Here is an 18,437-nt window from a genome sequence, read left to right as displayed (position 1 = left end):
ACTGCTCTCTCCTGCCGTCTCTCGGTGACTGTTCGCTCCTGCCGTTTCCCGGTGACTGCTCTCTCCTGCCGTCTCCCGGTGACTGTTCTCTCTCCTGCCGTCTCTCGGTGACTGCTCTCTCCTGCCGTCTCTCGGTGACTGTTCTCTCCTGCCGTTTCCCGGTGACTGCTCTCTCCTGCCGTCTCTCGGTGACTGCTCTCTCCTGCCATCTCCCGGTGAATGTTCTCTCTCCTGCCGTCTCTCGGTGACTGTTCTCTCCTGCCGTCTCTCGGTGACTGTTCTCTCCTGCCGTCTCTCGGTGACTGTTCTCTCCTGCCGTCTCTCGGTGACTGTTCTCTCCTGCCGTCTCTCGGTGACTGTTCTCTCTCCTGCCGTCTCACGGTGACTGCTGTCTCTCTGCTGCCGTCTCTCGGTGACTGTTCTCTCCTGCCGTCTCTCGGCGACTGTTCTCTCCTGCCGTCTCTCGGTGACTGTTCTCTCCTGCCGTCTCTCGGTGACTGTTCTCTCCTGCCGTCTCTCGGTGACTGCTCTCTCCTGCCGTCTCTCGGTGACTGTTCTCTCCTGCCGTCTCTCGGTGACTGTTCTCTCCTGCCGTCACTCGGTGACTGTTCTCTCCTGCCGTCTCTCGGTGACTGTTCTCTCCTGCCGTCTCTCGGTGACTGTTCTCTCCTGCCGTCTCTCGGTGACTGTTCTCTCCTGCCGTCTCTCGGTGACTGTTCTCTCCTGCCGTCTCTCGGTGACTGTTCTCTCTCCTGCCGTCTCTCGGTGACTGTTCTCTCTCCTGCCGTCTCTCGTGACTGTTCTCTCTCCTGCCGTCTCTCGATGACTGTTCTCTTCTGCCGTCTCACGGTGACTGCTATCTCCTGCCGTCTCTCGGTGACTGTTCTCTCCTGCCGTCTCTCGGTGACTGTTCTCTCCTGCCGTCTCTCGATGACTGTTCTCTTCTGCCGTCTCTCGGTGACTGCTATCTCCTGCCGTCTCTCGGTGACTGTTCTCTCCTGCTGTTTCTCGGTGACTGCTCTCTCCTGCCATCTCTCGATGACTGTTCTCTCCTGCCGTCTCTCGGTGACTGCTATCTCTTGCCGTCTCTCGGTGACTGTTCTCTCCTGCTGTTTCTCGGTGACTGCTCTCTCCTGCCATCTCTCGATGACTGTTCTCTCCTGCCGTCTCTCGGTGACTGTTCTCTCCTGCCATCTCTCGATGACTGTTCTCTCCTGCCATCTCTCGGTGACTGTTCTCTCCTGCTGTTTCTCGGTGACTGCTCTCTCCTGCCATCTCTCGATGACTGTTCTCTCCTGCCGTCTCTCGGTGACTGCTCTCTCCTGCCATCTCTCGATGACTGTTCTCTCCTGCCATCTCTCGGTGACTGTTCTCTCCTGCTGTTTCTCGGTGACTGCTCTCTCCTGCCATCTCTCGATGACTGTTCTCTCCTGCCGTCTCTCGGTGACTGCTATCTCTTGCCGTCTCTCGGTGACTGTTCTCTCCTGCTGTTTCTCGGTGACTGCTCTCTCCTGCTGTTTCTCGGTGACTGCTATCTCTTGCCGTCTCTCGGTGACTGCTCTCTTCTGCCGTCTCTCGATGACCGTTCTCTTCTGCCGTCTCTCGATGACCGTTCTCTTCTGCCGTCTCTCGATGACTGCTATCTCCTGCCGTCTCTCGGTGACTGTTCTCTCCTGCCGTCTCTCGGTGACTGTTCTCTCCTGCTGTTTCTCGGTGACTGCTCTCTCCTGCCGTCTCTCGATGACTGTTCTCTCCTGCCGTCTCTCGGTGACTGCTATCTCTTGCCGTCTCTCGGTGACTGTTCTCTCCTGCCGTCTCTCGGTGACTGCTATCTCTTGCCGTCTCTCGGTGACTGCTCTCTCCTGCCGTCTCTCGGTGACTGCTATCTCTTGCCGTCTCTCGATGACTGCCATCTCTCTCCTGCCGTCTCTCGGTGACTGTTCTCTTCTGCCGTCTCACGGTGACTGCCATCTCTCTCCTGCCGTCTCTCGGTGACTGTTCTCTCCTGCCGTCTCACGGTGACTGCTATCTCCTGCCGTCTCTCGGTGACTGTTCTCTCCTGCCGTCTCTCGGTGACTGTTCTCTCCTGCCGTCTCTCTCGGTGACTGTTCTCTTCTGCCGTCTCACGGTGACTGCCATCTCTCTCCTGCCGTCTCTCGGTGACTGCTATCTCCTGCCGTTTCCCGGTGACCGTTCTCTCCTGCCGTCTCTCGGTGACTGTTCTCTCCTGCCGTTTCCCGGTGACCGTTCTCTCCTGCCGTCTCTCGGTGACTGTTCTCTCCTGCCGTCTCTCGGTGACTGCTCTCTCCTGCCGTCTCTCTCGGTGACTGTTCTCTTCTGCCGTCTCACGGTGACTGCCATCTCTCTCCTGCCGTCTCTCGGTGACTGTTCTCTCCTGCCGTCTCTCGGTGACTGTTCTCTCCTGCCGTCTCTCGGTGACCGTTCTCTCCTGCCGTCTCTCGGTGACCGTTCTCTCCTGCCGTCTCTCTCGGTGACTGCTGTCTGCGCTGTGTACACGAGGAGCGCAGCTTCACAAGGGGAAGAGCCGTGGTAGTGACGTCACCGAGCAGGGGCCGCTGATTGGCTGAGACGCGCCTCCCTTGCACGGGCTGCCGGAGCCGCGGCAGCACTAGTCTCCAGCTGAGGACGGAGGCTGCCCCGGTGGCGGCTGCACGAGTTCCTCTCAGAGACGGTGGAAGCGCCTGACCATGCACCGGACCGGCAGCCGCTGAGGAGCATGGTGAGCCGGAGATAACGCGGGGAGCTTGTGTTATTGTCCTGCTGTGGGAATTAGATGTGGTGGTCGGAAGCTGCCATTTGTGTGCTGCCCCCTCTCTGCCTGGCGCGGCGTCCTGCTCCCGGGCTGTGGCCATGGAGCAGCCTAGTGGACCCGAGGATTAGGGATTCCCAGAACTGCAAAACTCTGCAAAACTAAAGGGGCGGGGTCACTTCTGGGGACCGTTGTAATAAACATCGGGGCTACAATGCGTTATTGCTATTGGGCGTCATTAGGCTGCTGCCCCGCGTGCTGTGCAGTGCTGGCTGCGGAGTGAGCTAACTGTGCTCTATCAGTGAGCTGCATTATCCCCACAGACTGCGTATGTGCTGGGAAACCAAGCCTGGACCAGCCGAATGGTGCAACATTTGTATTGTAACCTTACACCCAAGGTACATGCACTTAGTTACCAGATAAATGATCCCCACAAGGTGGGAAACCCCCTTTGATTGTGGCTTCACACAGTGTTTTTAGGGTATGTGCACACGTTCAGGATTGCATCAGGATTTGGTCAGGATTTTTCATCAGTATTTGTAGCCAAAACCAGGAGTGGAACAATTAGAGGAAAAGTATAATAGAAACATATGCACCACTTCTGCATTTATCACCCACTCCTGGTTTTGGCTACAAATACTGATGAAAAATCCTGACCAAATCCTGATGCAATCCTGACGTGTGCACATACCTTACTTTGGAAAAATTCCAGTGGAGATTTTAATGCCATTGTTTTTTAAAGCCAGATTTGTAAGGAAGGAATGAAAAATCTAGAAAATCACATTAAAAAATGGCAGTGGGTAAAACAAAGTTGTAATGTTGTATCAGTGCCATCCGTTCTGTGTAATGCAATGTTACCATGAGAAAAACCCCCAAAGAAATATGCTAAAATATGACTTTTAATGTAAAGGGTTAAAAACGGGACATACAATTAAAAAAACACCACACTAAAAAACTGCACACTGCATTCATCCTGTAGGAGAACCCCGGTCTGTGTGCCTGCCTGGCTGCGGAGGTTGGCACCGTACAACCCACACGAGAATGGCGCCCCTGCTCACCGACAACTGACCCTACTGTCCTGTGCACCCCACCGATAAGTGCCAGCTGATACACATTCACAACATGAAGACGGTACCCAATAATGTAGGTCCGAAAAACGGGCAGTATATATTAGCTATTGAACCCGTTGTACGCCCGGGTGGCGAGCATTTATATTGGTATATGGTCTCCATCCTGGTATGTGCTTCTCCATCCTGCGTCCCCATCCTGTCATGTGCTGCTCCATCCTGCGCCCCCATCCTGTCATGTGCTGCTCCATCCTGCGCCCCCATCCTGTCATGTGCTGCTCCATCCTGCGTCCCCATCCTGTCATTTGCTGCTCCCATCCTGTCATGTGCTGCTCCCATCCTGCGCCCCCGTTCTGTCATGTGCTGCTCCCATCCTGCGCCCCCGTTCTGTCATGTGCTGCTGCCATCCTGCGCCCGTTCTGTCATGTGCTGCTGCCATCCTGCGCCCGTTCTGTCATGTGCTGCTGCCATCCTGCGCCCGTTCTGTCATGTGCTGCTGCCATCCTGCGCCCGTTCTGTCATGTGCTGCTGCCATCCTGCGCCCGTTCTGTCATGTGCTGCTGCCATCCTGCGCCCGTTCTGTCATGTGCTGCTCCCATCCTGCACCACCATTGTATTATATGCCCCCCATAAGACACTCCAGTGTGTATGCCCCCGTATGCTGCTGCCATATAAAAAAAAAAAAAAATACCATACTCACCTATCGTCCGGCTCCACTGCAGGTGTGTCTTCAAGAAAATGGCGCCGGAAAGCGCGGACTGCGCAGGCGCCGATTCCGGCAGCAGGAGTCGGCGCCTGCGCAGTCCGCGCTTTCCAGCGCAATTTTCTTGAAGACACACCTGCAGTGGAGCCGGAGTGTGTCTTCAAGAAAATGGCGCCGGAAAGCGCGGACTGCGCAGGCGCCGATTCCGGCAGCAGGAATCGGCGCCTGCGCAGTCCGCGCTTTCCGGCGCCATTTTCTTGAAGACACACTCCGGCTCCTCTGCCTGTGACTGGTAAGTCAGAGGGCGACGCCGGCGCGCATTAAGCGCGTCATCGCACCCTCTGAACTGTCACAGCAGAGGAGCCGGGAGACGGAGCCGCACGCAGCGCTGGAACGGGGACAGGTGAATATACTTACCCTCCTGGCGGTCCCTGACTCTCCGGCGGAGATCGCGGTATGCGTTCAGTGCTTACGCATACCGCGATCTCCTGGGAGCGTCACTCTGTTGGGGCCAGACTGCGCCGGCGCTTGCGCCAGCGCAGTCTATAAAGGCTTCGGACAGAGTGACGCTCCCAGCGTTATATTATAGATATATATATATATCTCTATCTATCTATCTCTCTCAGATCAGGGAAAAGAAGTGAAATGGCATGCTTGATACAGATGATGTATGTGAACAGATTGGTAAGACACCCCCTCTCTCTAAACTTACCTCTGCTGCCCACTACCTATCAGCGGAGGTTGGTACCAGGGGTGTAACTACAACAGGTGCAGGGGTTGCAATCGCACCTGGGCCCTAAAAGTCCCTTTGACCTATAGAAAAAGACTATTGCTATTAAAGATTTAAAATATTTGGGGGCCCCGTTGGATCTTTCACATTGGGGCCCATGAGTTTCAAGTTACGCCACTGGTTGCCACCCTACTTGTCAGCGGATATGATGCCCCCGCTCCACGATGGCTAGCCTTAGAAGACCCTACTAGTATACAGGCCACAATAAACATATCTACGGGGTGTTCCCATCACATAATATAAGTATTGGGAATGCATAAGAGGGGTACTTATCAAACATAGATATCCTGGAACCTCTACACGTTTCGCCTGACAGCTCCTCAGGAGGTTAGATAGATAGATGCTGCATCTGTATCAAGCATGCCATTTCACTTCTTTTCCCTGATCTGATTTTGTATATGCCAGATTTTTCGGACCTACACTATTGGGTACCGTTTTCATATGTTGTGAAAGTGTATCGGCTGGCACTCATCGGTAGGGCGCAACAGGACAATAGGGTCAGTCGCTTTTTCTCATGGTAGCTCTTATTCTAATACCCCCTATACAGTGGGGCAAAAAAGTATTTAGTCAGTCAGCAATAGTTCAAGTTCCACCACTTAAAAAGATGAGAGGCGTCTGTAATTTACATCATAGGTAGACCTCAAGTATGGAAGACAAACTGAGAAAAAAAAATCCAGAAAATCACATTGTCTGTTTTTTTAACAATTTATTTGCATATTATGGTGGAAAATAAGTATTTGGTCAGAAACAAACAATCAAGATTTCTGGCTCTCACAGACCTGTAACTTCTTCTTTAAGAGTCTCCTCTTTCCTCCACTCATTACCTGTAGTAATGGCACCTGTTTAAACTTGTTATCAGTATAAAAAGACACCTGTGCACACCCTCAAACAGTCTGACTCCAAACTCCACTATGGTGAAGCCCAAAGAGCTGTCAAAGGACACCAGAAACAAAATTGTAGCCCTGCACCAGGCTGGGAAGACTGAATCTGCAATAGCCAACCAGCTTGGAGTGAAGAAATAAACAGTGGGAGCAATAATTAGAAAATGGAAGACATACAAGACCACTGATAATCTCCCTCGATCTGGGGCTCCACGCAAATTCCCACCCCGTGGGGTCAGAATGATCACAAGAACGGTGAGCAAAAATCCCAGAACCACGCGGGGGGACCTAGTGAATGAACTGCAGAGAGCTGGGACCAATGTAACAAGGCCTACCATAAGTAACACACTACGCCACCATGGACTCAGATCCTGCAGTGCCAGACGTGTCCCACTGCTTAAGCCAGTACATGTCCGGGCCCGTCTGAAGTTTGCTAGAGAGCATTTGGATGATCCAGAGGAGTTTTGGGAGAATGTCCTATGGTCTGATGAAACCAAACTGGAACTGTTTGGTAGAAACACAACTTGTCGTGTTTGGAGGAAAAAGAATACTGAGTTGCATCCATCAAACACCATACCTACTGTAAAGCATGGTGGTGGAAACATCATGCTTTGGGGCTGTTTCTCTGCAAAGGGGCCAGGACGACTGATCCGGGTACATGAAAGAATGAATGGGGCCATGTATTGTGAGATTTTGAGTGCAAACCTCCTTCAATCAGCAAGGGCATTGAAGATGAAACGTGGCTGGGTCTTTCAACATGACAATGATCCAAAGCACACCGCTAGGGCAACGAAGGAGTGGCTTCGTAAGAAGCATTTCAAGGTCCTGGAGTGGCCTAGCCAGTCTCCAGATCTCAACCCTATAGAAAACCTTTGGAGGGAGTTGAAAGTCCGTGTTGCCAAGCGAAAAGCCAAAAACATCACTGCTCTAGAGGAGATCTGCATGGAGGAATGGGCCAACATACCAACAACAGTGTGTGGCATCCTTGTGAAGACTTACAGAAAACGTTTGACCTCTGTCATTGCCAACAAAGGATATATTACAAAGTATTGAGATGAAATTTTGTTTCTGACCAAATACTTATTTTCAACCATAATATGCAAATAAAATGTTAAAAAAACAGACAATGTGATTTTCTGGATTTCTTTTTCTCAGTTTGTCTCCCATAGTTGAGGTCTACCTATGATGTAAATTACAGACGCCTCTCATCTTTTTAAGTGGTGGAACTTGCACTATTGCTGACTGACTAAATACTTTTTTGCCCCACTGTATCTAGACTTTACATTTTTTTTTATTAATGCAATGTTACCCATAAGAACCGCTTCTGCCAATCATTGGCTTCCACTATTACTGTCTGCTGTTCTCTTGTGAAGTGTCGTCCTAATGGAGTAAAACATATTAATGTAAAAATGTGTATTCATATTGGAAACCCTCTTCATGATTGTCATCATTTACATATTTTGTGTGAAAATATCCTAAGGGAGTAAAAGCTCATTAATGGTGTACAGCGGCGGCACAGATAGGAGCGGCCCCTGTGTAAGAACACTATAGGGGGCTTTGCTCATCGCGATGCATAATCCGACTTGCCTTGGTGGGGGGAGGGTGTACCCCATTACCTCTTTGTGACCGCACAGGCTGCACCAATGTTCGCTTCACATGTATGCGGCGCTCTCCTCTGAGCACTCTGTAGGGGTATCCTCCTCTTCGAGACAGCGGCCAGATCTCCCAATTTTATCTCCCAAATTGTACTACAGTTTGATATACAGTGGGGCAAAAAAGTATTTAGTCAGTCAGCAATAGTGCAAGTTCCACCACTTAAAAAGATGAGAGGCGTCTGTAATTTACATCATAGGTAGACCTCAACTATGGGAGACAAACTGAGAAAAAAAAATCCAGAAAATCACATTGTCTGTTTTTTTAACAATTTATTTGCATATTATGGTGGAAAATAAGTATTTGGTCAGAAACAAAATTTCATCTCAATACTTTGTAATATATCCTTTGTTGGCAATGACAGAGGTCAAACGTTTTCTGTAAGTCTTCACAAGGTTGCCACACACTGTTGTTGGTATGTTGGCCCATTCCTCCATGCAGATCTCCTCTAGAGCAGTGATGATTTTGGCTTTTCGCTTGGCAACACGGACTCCCAAGGTTTTCTATAGGGTTGAGATCTAGAGACTGGCTAGGTCACTCCAGGACCTTGAAATGCTTCTTACGAAGCCACTCCTTCGTTGCCCTGGCGGTGTGCTTTGGATCATTGTCGTGTTGAAAGACCCAGCCATGTTTCATCTTCAATGCCCTTGCTGATGGAAGGAGGTTTGCACTCAAAATCTCACGATACATGGCCCCATTCATTCTTTCATGTACCCGGATCAGTCGTCCTGGCCCCTTTGCAGAGAAACAGCCCCAAAGCATGATGTTTCCACCACCATGCTTTACAGTAGGTATGGTGTTTGATGGATGCAACTCAGTATTCTTTTTCCTCCAAACACGACAAGTTGTGTTTCTACCAAACAGTTCCAGTTTGGTTTCATCAGACCATAGGACATTCTCCCAAAACTCCTCTGGATCATCCAAATGCTCTCTAGCAAACTTCAGACGGGCCCGGACATGTACTGGCTTAAGCAGTGGGACACGTCTGGCACTGCAGGATCTGAGTCCATGGTGGCGTAGTGTGTTACTTATGGTAGGCCTTGTTACATTGGTCCCAGCTCTCTGCAGTTCATTCACTAGGTCCCCCCGCGTGGTTCTGAAATTTTTGCTCACCGTTCTTGTGATCATTCTGACCCCACGGGGTGGGATTTTGCGTGGAGCCCCAGATCGAGGGAGATTATCAGTGGTCTTGTATGTCTTCCATTTTCTAATTATTGCTCCCACTGTTGATTTCTTCACTCTAAGCTGGTTGGCTATTGCAGATTCAGTCTTCCCAGCCTGGTGCAGGGCTACAATTTTGTTTCTGGTGTCCTTTGACAGCTCTTTGGTCTTCACCATAGTGGAGTTTGGAGTCAGACTGTTTGAGGGTGTGCACAGGTGTCTTTTTATACTGATAACAAGTTTAAACAGGTGCCATTACTACAGGTAATGAGTGGAGGAAAGAGGAGACTCTTAAAGAAGAAGTTACAGGTCTGTGAGAGCCAGAAATCTTGATTGTTTGTTTCTGACCAAATACTTATTTTCCACCATAATATGCAAATAAAATGTTAAAAAAACAGACAATGTGATTTTCTGGATTTTTTTTTCTCAGTTTGTCTCCCATAGTTGAGGTCTACCTATGATGTAAATTACAGACGCCTCTCATCTTTTTAAGTGGTGGAACTTGCACTATTGCTGACTGACTAAATACTTTTTTGCCCCACTGTAAATAAAACAGCAGGTGGTATTGCCTATTCTTCATTCTGTCAAAACCTGTAGGGGTGCCCTCTGACCTGCCAGCGGTCATAAGAATGGGGCTCCACGCCAATAAAGACGGCCTACTGTTCTCAAGATCGCAAGTAGCATAACCCCCATTGTAGAAAGCTGCCCCTGTCTGTGGGATAGGGGATCACTGTCTATTTTGGGAATAACCCTTGTTGTTACCTGTTCTCATCCAAAAGTAGGCTCCTGTCCATGCTGGAATCTGCACTGTGTGAGGCTGGTTCACAGCCCAGTGCTGTAGCGCTAGGGCTCGTCAGTAATCTGTGTGCCTAGTGCTATCGTGCGCCACGTTTTCACGCTCTGCCCTCCTCTCTGTCAACTTGTGAACTGCGCATCGCTAAGCATCGTCCTGACACCTGATTATAGACTGACGGGATGACCCCAATGTAGAAAGCTGCACAATCGGCACTTTTAGCAATGCAAGTAACTAGCAAAAATGTATATTGGTGGGCTATGGTTAAATTTAAAAAAAAAAAATGTAATTCTAGAAAAACCCCTTAAATATTTATTCTATAGCCAGAATAATATATTTAAAGGGGTTTTCAAAAAATTCTGTGTTTGAAACATAAACCTATATAACAAAATACTTCTATCAAAGCTCCATGAATGCATCGGATCTAGAGCTGCCGAAACCCTGGACTGGCCGTGAATGCCGGACATCAGAGGAGCTTTGCTAATACAAGTACGGTATATTAATACATTATGTGTTTCTATATTTCAAACACATTTTAAGTGGGCATCTGCCTAACGTGATTGTGACGTTCCTGTGTGAATAATGCAGACTGTAGCCGATGGATCCACTCTTCTTCCGTGTGCTTCATGTGTCAGTTCTTTGCCATCTTTGTGTCATTTTGTTTTCTCTTGCACAATAACACTCATATGGAAGGTTTCTAAGTGTCTTCCAGCAATCTGTGAAAAACACACTACATGGACCTCTTCACATCTTCATTGCTCTTTTTTTTTTTTTTCACTGACTTTCATATCGATGGGTGACTTCTGTACGAAAAATAGACCATAGTAGGACCTGTCTGTTCTTTTTTTTTTTTTTTTTTTTTTGTATAATTTTTTTTTTAATGTGGTTTATTATTCAGCCAAAAACTAACGTTGGCTAGTGAATAGCAGGGCTGTGGAGTCTGTAAGCCACAGTTGCGACTCCGACTCCTGGATTTTATCAGGTTCCGACTCCTTCATAAATGGCCAATTCGTAACAATAAATTTACTGTTGTCAAATATTAACATCGTGCTTATTCAGTTTCTCACCATCATATAAGTAATCAGATCACTTAGAGCAAAAACTATATTTATTAGAATACAATTAGAATATAGCAAATAACTTTTATAAACTTTTATAAACTTTTGTAAGTAAATATGCAATAAACACTGTTATGCAGATAATAAGAAAAAATCTATAAATTTGTCCTCAGAAAAAGTATTGTCTCTGTCAGATCCTCCTTCATGGATGCCCTCAAATCTGATCGAATTATTTTGAGAGCAGAGAACAACCTCTCTACACTAACTTGGGTTGGTGGCAAAGCAGTATCCACTCGGGCAACATCTCTGACAATGTCAGGATACAGAGGAATCGCTTGTTGCACTGTTACTTTTGATGAACGGTCAAATTTCTCAATTTCTTTTAGTGCACATGAAAAATTCTGCTGAAATGTACTGGCTGTGTTCTTTGATGGGGATGACTCTTCTATGCGGGAACGCTTTGCACGGTCCTTGTGATCCAAATATTTTTCTAAATTAAATTCTGTTATTCCTCATGTACTCACAGTTAACTGATGCAAAGTTTATTGAAATTATAATAGTTCTCTAAATGTCTCTATCTCCAGCAGAACTGCCTATCACTGTTGTTCATAGTTTGATAGAACATACAGTTGTGGCCAAAAGTATTGACACCCCTGCAATTCTGTCACATAATACTCAGCTTCTTCCTGAAAATGATTGCAATCACAAATTCTTTGTTATTATTATGTTCATTTAATTTGTCTTAAATAAAAAAACATAAAAGAGAATGAAGCAAAAAGCAAAACATTGATCATTTCACACACAACTCCAAAAATGGGCCAGACAAAAGTATTGGCACCCTCAGCCTAATACTTGGCTGCACAACCTTTAGCCAAAATAACTGCAACCAACCGCTTCCGGTAACCATCAATGAGTTTCTTACAATGCTCTGCTGGAATTTTAGACCATTCTTCTTTGGCAAACTGCTCCAGGTCCCTGATATTTGAAGGCTGCCTTCTCCAAACTGCCATTTTTCGATCTCTCCACAGGTGTTCTATGGGATTCAGGTCTGGACTCATTGCTGGCCACCTTAGAAGTCTCCAGTGCTTTCTCTCAAACCATTTTCTAATGCTTTTTGAAATGTGTTTTGGGTCATTGTCCTGCTGGAAAAGACCCATGACCTCTGAGGGAGACCCAGCTTTCTCACACTGGGCCCTACATTATGCTGCAAAATCTGTTGGTAGTCTTCAGACTTCATAAGCCATGCACACGGTCAAGCAGTCCAGTGCCAGAGGCAGCAAAGCAACCCCAAAACATCAGGGAACCTCCGCCATGTTTGACTGTAGGGACCGTGTTCTTTTCTTTGAATGCCTTTTTTTCTCCTGTAAACTCTATGTTGATGCCTTTGCCCAAAAAGCTCAATTAAATGGAACATCCCAAAAATAGATGTTCAGGTGGCTAGAGTGGCTAAAAAGACGGCTCTGCCGTTCGAGGATTCCTCCCAGTTAAAGGACCCCTTAGATAGGAAGATTGAGAGCCTTCTCAAAAAATCCTGGGAAACTTCTACCTCGGCCCTAAGATTCAACATTGCATCCACCTGCGTGGCCCGCTCTCTCTTCCGCTGGATAGAAGAGCTAGAAAACCACATCTCTCAGGGTACTCCGAGAGAAGAAGTGTTGGACTCCTTGCCTATTTTACATAGAGCAACTGGTTTTCTTGCAGATGCCTCACTGGAATCCATCCGTGTGGCCGCCTGATCTCTAGTCCAAACAAATTCAGCCAGAAGAGCTCTCTGGCTAAAAATGTGGAGCGGAGACGTCACTTCAAAGATAAAACTCTGTTCCATTCCCTTTAAAGGTGACTATGTGTTTGGGCCCTCATTAGATGACATCCTGGAAAAAGCCACGGACAGAAAGAAAACTTCCTGAACAAAGACCTCCCAGGAAGCGTTTTTTTCGAGCCTCCCAGTCCCAGTCCTCCCAGGGTAAAGGAAAAGGGAAAACCGGGAGGTGGAGTTATGCCAAGGGGAAACCTAAAAACATCCTTATTCCCCAACAAACACAACAAGAAAAACAATGACTCCGATCCGGTGGGGGGGAGGCTTTCAAACTTCGTTCACAGTTGGCAGAATATCTCCAACAGCCCTTGGGTAGTGAGTGTTATCCAACAGGGTCTCCTGATAGAGTTCGATGCGCCTCCTCCCAGGATCTTAAGAGTCACCTCCCCGTCATCTCGGGAGACTCAAAAACTGATGATGGCAGGAATACAGGACTTACTAAACTCGAGAGCTATTTCCATGGTCCCGGTAAACAAGCAAGGGAAAGGGCATTATTCCCGTATCTTCATGGTAAAAAAGCCTTCCGGGCAAGCTCGGATCATCATAAATCTAAAAGCTCTCAACAAATACATTACTTACCGCAAATTCAAAATGGAGTTAGTAAAAACAGCCATCTCTCTGATAGCTCCTCATTCATATATGGCAACAATAGACCTCAAGGATGCCTATTTCCATATTCCAATGCATCCTCACCACAGGAAATACCTGATTTGCGGTCCAATTCAATAAAAAAATCTTACATTTCCAGTACAATGTTCTCCCCTTCGGCATCTCCTCGGCCCCAAGGGTTTTCTCCAGAGTCATGGCAGAAGCTGTAGCTCATATCAGGAACCAAGACGTCGCTATAGTGCCGTACTTGGACGACCTTTTAATAATTGGTCCTTCCGCCGAAATTCTCAATCAAAGAATTTCCAAAACTCTGAACATATTACAGCTTTTGGGTTGGATACCCAATCTGAAGAAGTCTCAACTATTACCATCAAAGGTGATAAAATTCCTTGGAGTCCTTTTGGACTCGGGAAATCAAAAATCGTTCCTACCAGAGGAACACCAGAGGAACCTGATATCCAAGGTCCTAGACTTCAAGAAACAACGGTCTCCGACTCTGCGGACTGCAATGTCTCTTCTTGGGTCGAAGACGGCCTGTATACAATCAGTCCAGTGGGCTCAAAGCCACTACAGAGTTCTGCAGGTGCACATCCTAGGAAACTGGAACGGAAATCCAAATTTCCTGAACAGAAGAGTGTACACTCCAGGGAAGGTAAGAGCCTCGTTAACCTGGTGGGCGATCCAAACAAACCTGCTAAAAGTAGTGGACTGGATACAAGATCCGCTGGTGACAGTGACAACGGATGCCAGTCAAAAAGGCTGGGGAGCAGTTGTCTCGGAAATCCCATTCCAAGGTCACTGGAATCGGAAAGAAAGCTCCAATTCTTCCAACTTCAGAGAATTGATGGCAGTGGAGAAGGCCCTTCTGGCCGCCAGCAGTCTCATTATAGGTCAACATGTCAGAGTCTACTCAGACAATATGACGACTGTAGCGCATCTAAAACACCAGGGGAGTCCGTAGTTCAACCAATTGAGAGCAATATCAAACAGAATTTTTTGCTGGGCAGAGAAACATCTCCTCTCACTATCAGCAATACACCTCAAAGGGTCAGTAAACATTCATGCGGATCTCCTAAGTCGTCACGATTTACATCCAGGAGAATGGAGCCTGAAGGCGGACGTTTTCAGAATGTTGACGGACAGATGGGGACTTCCCGACATAGATCTTCTAGCGTCAAGCCAGAATGCACAGGTTGAGAACTACTTCTCTCTAGACCCCAAAGACAGGTCTCAGGGAGTAGACGCCTTTGCTCATACATGGAGGTTCCATCTAGCGTACGTGTTTCCTCCATTACCGTTGCTTGCAAAGACCCTCCGGAAGATCCGAGACGATCAGGTCCAGACTATTCTAGTAGCTCCGGCATGGCCAAAGAGGAGCTGGTATCACCTCATCAGAGAACTGAAGGTGGATGGTCCAGTCTTTCTTCAAACATCAGAGGATCTACTCTGCCAGGGCCCCTTTTATCATCCGGAACCGCAAAAGTTCAAGCTGGCAGCCTGGCTATTGAGGCCCTGGTACTAAGAGCTAAAGGTCTTTCAGAGTCAGTAATCTCCACCTTACAGAAATCTAGAAAACCTGTCACCAATGCTATATATAGCAAAATTTGGAAGAGATTCTCCTCGTGGTATCACCCTCATAAACCTGACCCTTTCCATCCTAATATCTCACAAATATTAGATTTTCTACAAAAAGGATTGGAGTTGGGGTTGAAGCCAAGTACCTTTAAAGCTATACTGATGCAGCCGGATCCGTTTTTTCTCATAGACTTGTATTAGCGACGGAAGGCCTCACGTTTCATCCGTCGTTCGCCGGATCCGTTGAAAACTGTTTGTCCGGCTGCCAGAGACAACGGACATAGTAATTTTTTTGTGTTCGTCGAAAAAACGGACAGCGACGGATCACTCGCCCGTCCGTTGGTTGCTAGAATGAAAGGCTATGGTGACGGAATCCGGCGACTGATTCTGTTTTTTTTTAACTGAGCATGCTCCAATTTTTTTCTGTCGCATCAGTTTTTCACAATCTGCAACGGATCTGTTTTTTTCAAAATTCGACGGATTGTGACTGATGTCAAAAAGCTGATGTGTGAAAGGGGCCGTAAATGGCAGATCGTGCCTTCACCCATCCGCAATGCGTATGCACAAAGACCGTGTCCCTGCCAAAGTTGCTGCAATACCCCGGACAAATAGTTTGCTACAATGTATCCATAGAATGTGTCCACTGGACTCAGAGGATTGTCTATATTGGATACATTTGTAGAAAACTTTCAGCTAGGAGAACTATTTGCATGAGATTTTGAAACAAAAAGTGAATCAGTTGTTTCACCCTTTTTCTGTTTTGTGAATTTACAGTTTGCAAGGTAACAGTGCCCTAATTGTTTCTTAAAGGGAACCTGTCACCCCGTTTTTTCAGTAGGAGATAAAAATACCGTTAAATAGGGCCTGAGCTGTGCTTTACAATAGGGTATTTTTTGTCCCCTGATTCCCTACCTATGCTGCCGAAATACCTTACAAAAGTGGCCTTTTTCGCCTGTCAATCAGGCTGGTCAGGTCAGATGGGCGTGGTCACAGCGCTGTTTCTCCCCCACATCTTGCTTATGTTCTCGTTGGTGGCGTAGTGTTTCTTGCATGCGCAAGTGCCGAATGCACTGCGCAGTTGTAGAAAAAGAGCGCGCTCGCCGCTATTCAGCGGTTTCTCGGTGGGCGCGGCCATCTTCCTGAGGCCGCACGTGCGCAGATGGAGTTCGAACTCGGCTTCAGGAAAATGGCCGCCTCGATGTCCATCTGCGCACGCGCGGCATCCCGCGGCCATTTTCTTGAAGCCCCGGGAAGCAGGAGACTCCATCTGCGCACGCGCGGCCTCAGGAAGATGGCCGCGCCCACCAAGAAACCGCTGAAGAGCGGCGAGCGCGCTCTTTTTCTACAACTGCGCAGTGCATTCGGCACTTGCGCATGCGAGAAGCACTACGCCACCAACGGGAACATAAGCAAGATGTGGGGGAGAAACAGCGCTGTGACCACGCCCATCTGACCTGACCAGCCTGATTGACAGGCGAAAAAGGCCACTTTTGTAAGGTATTTCGGCAGCATAGGTAGGGAATCAGGGGACAAAAAATACCCTATTGTAAAGCACAGCTCAGGCCCTATTTAACGGTATTTTTATCTCCTACTGAAAAAACGGGGTGACAGGTTCCCTTTAAATCAACACTAAGGCTATGTTCACACGTTGCCTTTTTTATGCTTTTTTCTTAATGCAAATTTTAAGCTGCGTTTTACAGTACCAGCAAAGTGTATGACATTTCAGAAATCTCATGTAAACATAAGCTAAGAAGAGAATCTAGGGCAGGAGAGGAATGAAGGGGGCAGAACACATCAAAGTGGGCCCATAATCTTAGTTTCTATGTTTACAACTACAGGTGCACCCTTATAATAGTAGCTAAGGGCATGTGCACATGTTGCGGATTTGCCTCTGGAATTTTTTTGCGGATTCTGCATCTCTTGGCAGAAAACGCAGGTACGGATTTGATGCGTTTTTTTAATGCGGATTTTATGCGTTTTTACCCCTGCGGATTTCTATAATGGAATGGGTACAAAAATGCTGCAGATCCGCACAAATAAATGACATGCTCCTTCTTTCAATCCGCAGCGTTTTCTGTGTGGAATTTTCCGCTCCATTAGCACAGCATTTTTTTTTTTTCCATTGATTTACATTATACTGTAAGGCTATGTGCACACGTAGAATGGTCCACTGCAGGTTTTTCCGCAGCGGATTTGATAAATCTGCAGGGCAAAAAGGCTGAGTTTTTGCTGCAGCTTTATCGCGGATTTACCGCGGTTTTTCTGCGGAATTCACTGCGGTTTTACAATTGCGGTTTTCTATAGGAACAGCTGTAAAACCGCTGCGGAATCCGCAGAAAGAAATGACATCCTGCGGAATGTAAAACGCTGCGTTTCCGCGCGTTTTTTTTCTGCAGCATGTGCACAGCGTTTTTTGTTTCCCATAGGTTTACATTGTAATGTAAACTCATGGGAAACTGCTGCGGATCCGCAGCGTTTTCCGCATCGTGTGCACATCGCCTAAATCACTTGCGGATCTGCAGCATTTCTGCGTGGAAAAAAACGCTGCAGATCCGCAGTAAATCCGCAACATGTGCACATAGCCTTAAGGAGAAGTTGCAGCAGCTTGTGGGCTGCAATTAATTTACTATTCCATTAGTACAGACAACCATTCTGATAGAAAATTGCTGCGTTGCTTCTCATTGGCTGCAGCCGGCACAAGACACAACAATGTCCCATCACTGCCAGGAACAGCGGCGTCGCCATCACTGGAACTACTCTGCTGCAGGAGGGGAGTATACACTGTTATCATTTTAATTCGGGTGAAGTGATTAAGCTGGGGTTGTCCTTTTAAGAATGGTGGTTGCTCTCCGGGTGGGCCATACCGTGTGAGGGCCCTAGGGTGACCATCACCTCTGCCCCTTCTCCCCACCCCCTCTCTGATACTTGACTGTCCACACCACGAGAAGCAATCGTTGGGTACCAATAAGGTGGTCAAGGCAACCAAGGGTAAAGACTGCAAGATTTGCTGGATTGTAGGGCCCTGCCATAAACAGGATCTAACAGACCTCCTGTCGGTGTTAGGACTCGTGCAGACGAGTGTATAAATTTGATATGTGTCGTTCGATTCAGACAGTACACGGACAACACACTGACCCATATTATTCAATAGTGCTGTTCTCTGACACTGAGAAAAAAATACCAGCATGGAGAACTTTCTTCCCAGTCTCGAATGAGACTCGCCTATTCATGGAACATCTGAGCGGCATCCAAATTTTATGGATACGTTTCTATTAAACCTTGGAAACTGTATTTGACCATGTACATGTTAAGTGAAAAACTGATGTCACACGGACGGTAAAAAAACGAGCACACTGATGTAAGTTAGAAAAAAAAATCGTCTTAAGTTTTATCACTTGTCAGTGATAGGCAGCCGGCCTATGACTGACAAGTTTAATATACAAAAGTGCTGCAGGGTATTGGACCAGGAGTAAGACAATTCAGTGTTCTATTCCATTTAAAAGGACTGAGAAAAAAGTTAAAGGGGGGGGGAACACAAAATGATAAAAACCATGGAAAACT

The 18,437-nt window shown here is 47.3% G+C and overlaps 1 protein-coding gene across 1 annotated transcript in view; it reads left to right on the top strand.

Annotated features, from left to right (window-relative positions):
- The first annotated feature begins 2,602 nt into the window (after positions 1–2,602).
- The window catches only part of ATP10D (ATPase phospholipid transporting 10D (putative)), a 179,023-nt gene continuing 163,188 nt past the window's right edge, over positions 2,603–18,437 (top strand). The window contains exon 1 of the mRNA XM_069744508.1: positions 2,603–2,740. The gene's annotated coding sequence lies outside the window, so the exon portion shown is untranslated. The remainder of the gene's footprint in view (positions 2,741–18,437) is intronic.

This window comes from Ranitomeya imitator, chromosome 1 (genome assembly GCF_032444005.1).
Source record: "Ranitomeya imitator isolate aRanImi1 chromosome 1, aRanImi1.pri, whole genome shotgun sequence".
NCBI lineage: Eukaryota > Metazoa > Chordata > Amphibia > Anura > Dendrobatidae > Ranitomeya > Ranitomeya imitator.
This window is presented reverse-complemented; position numbering and strand designations above follow the sequence as displayed.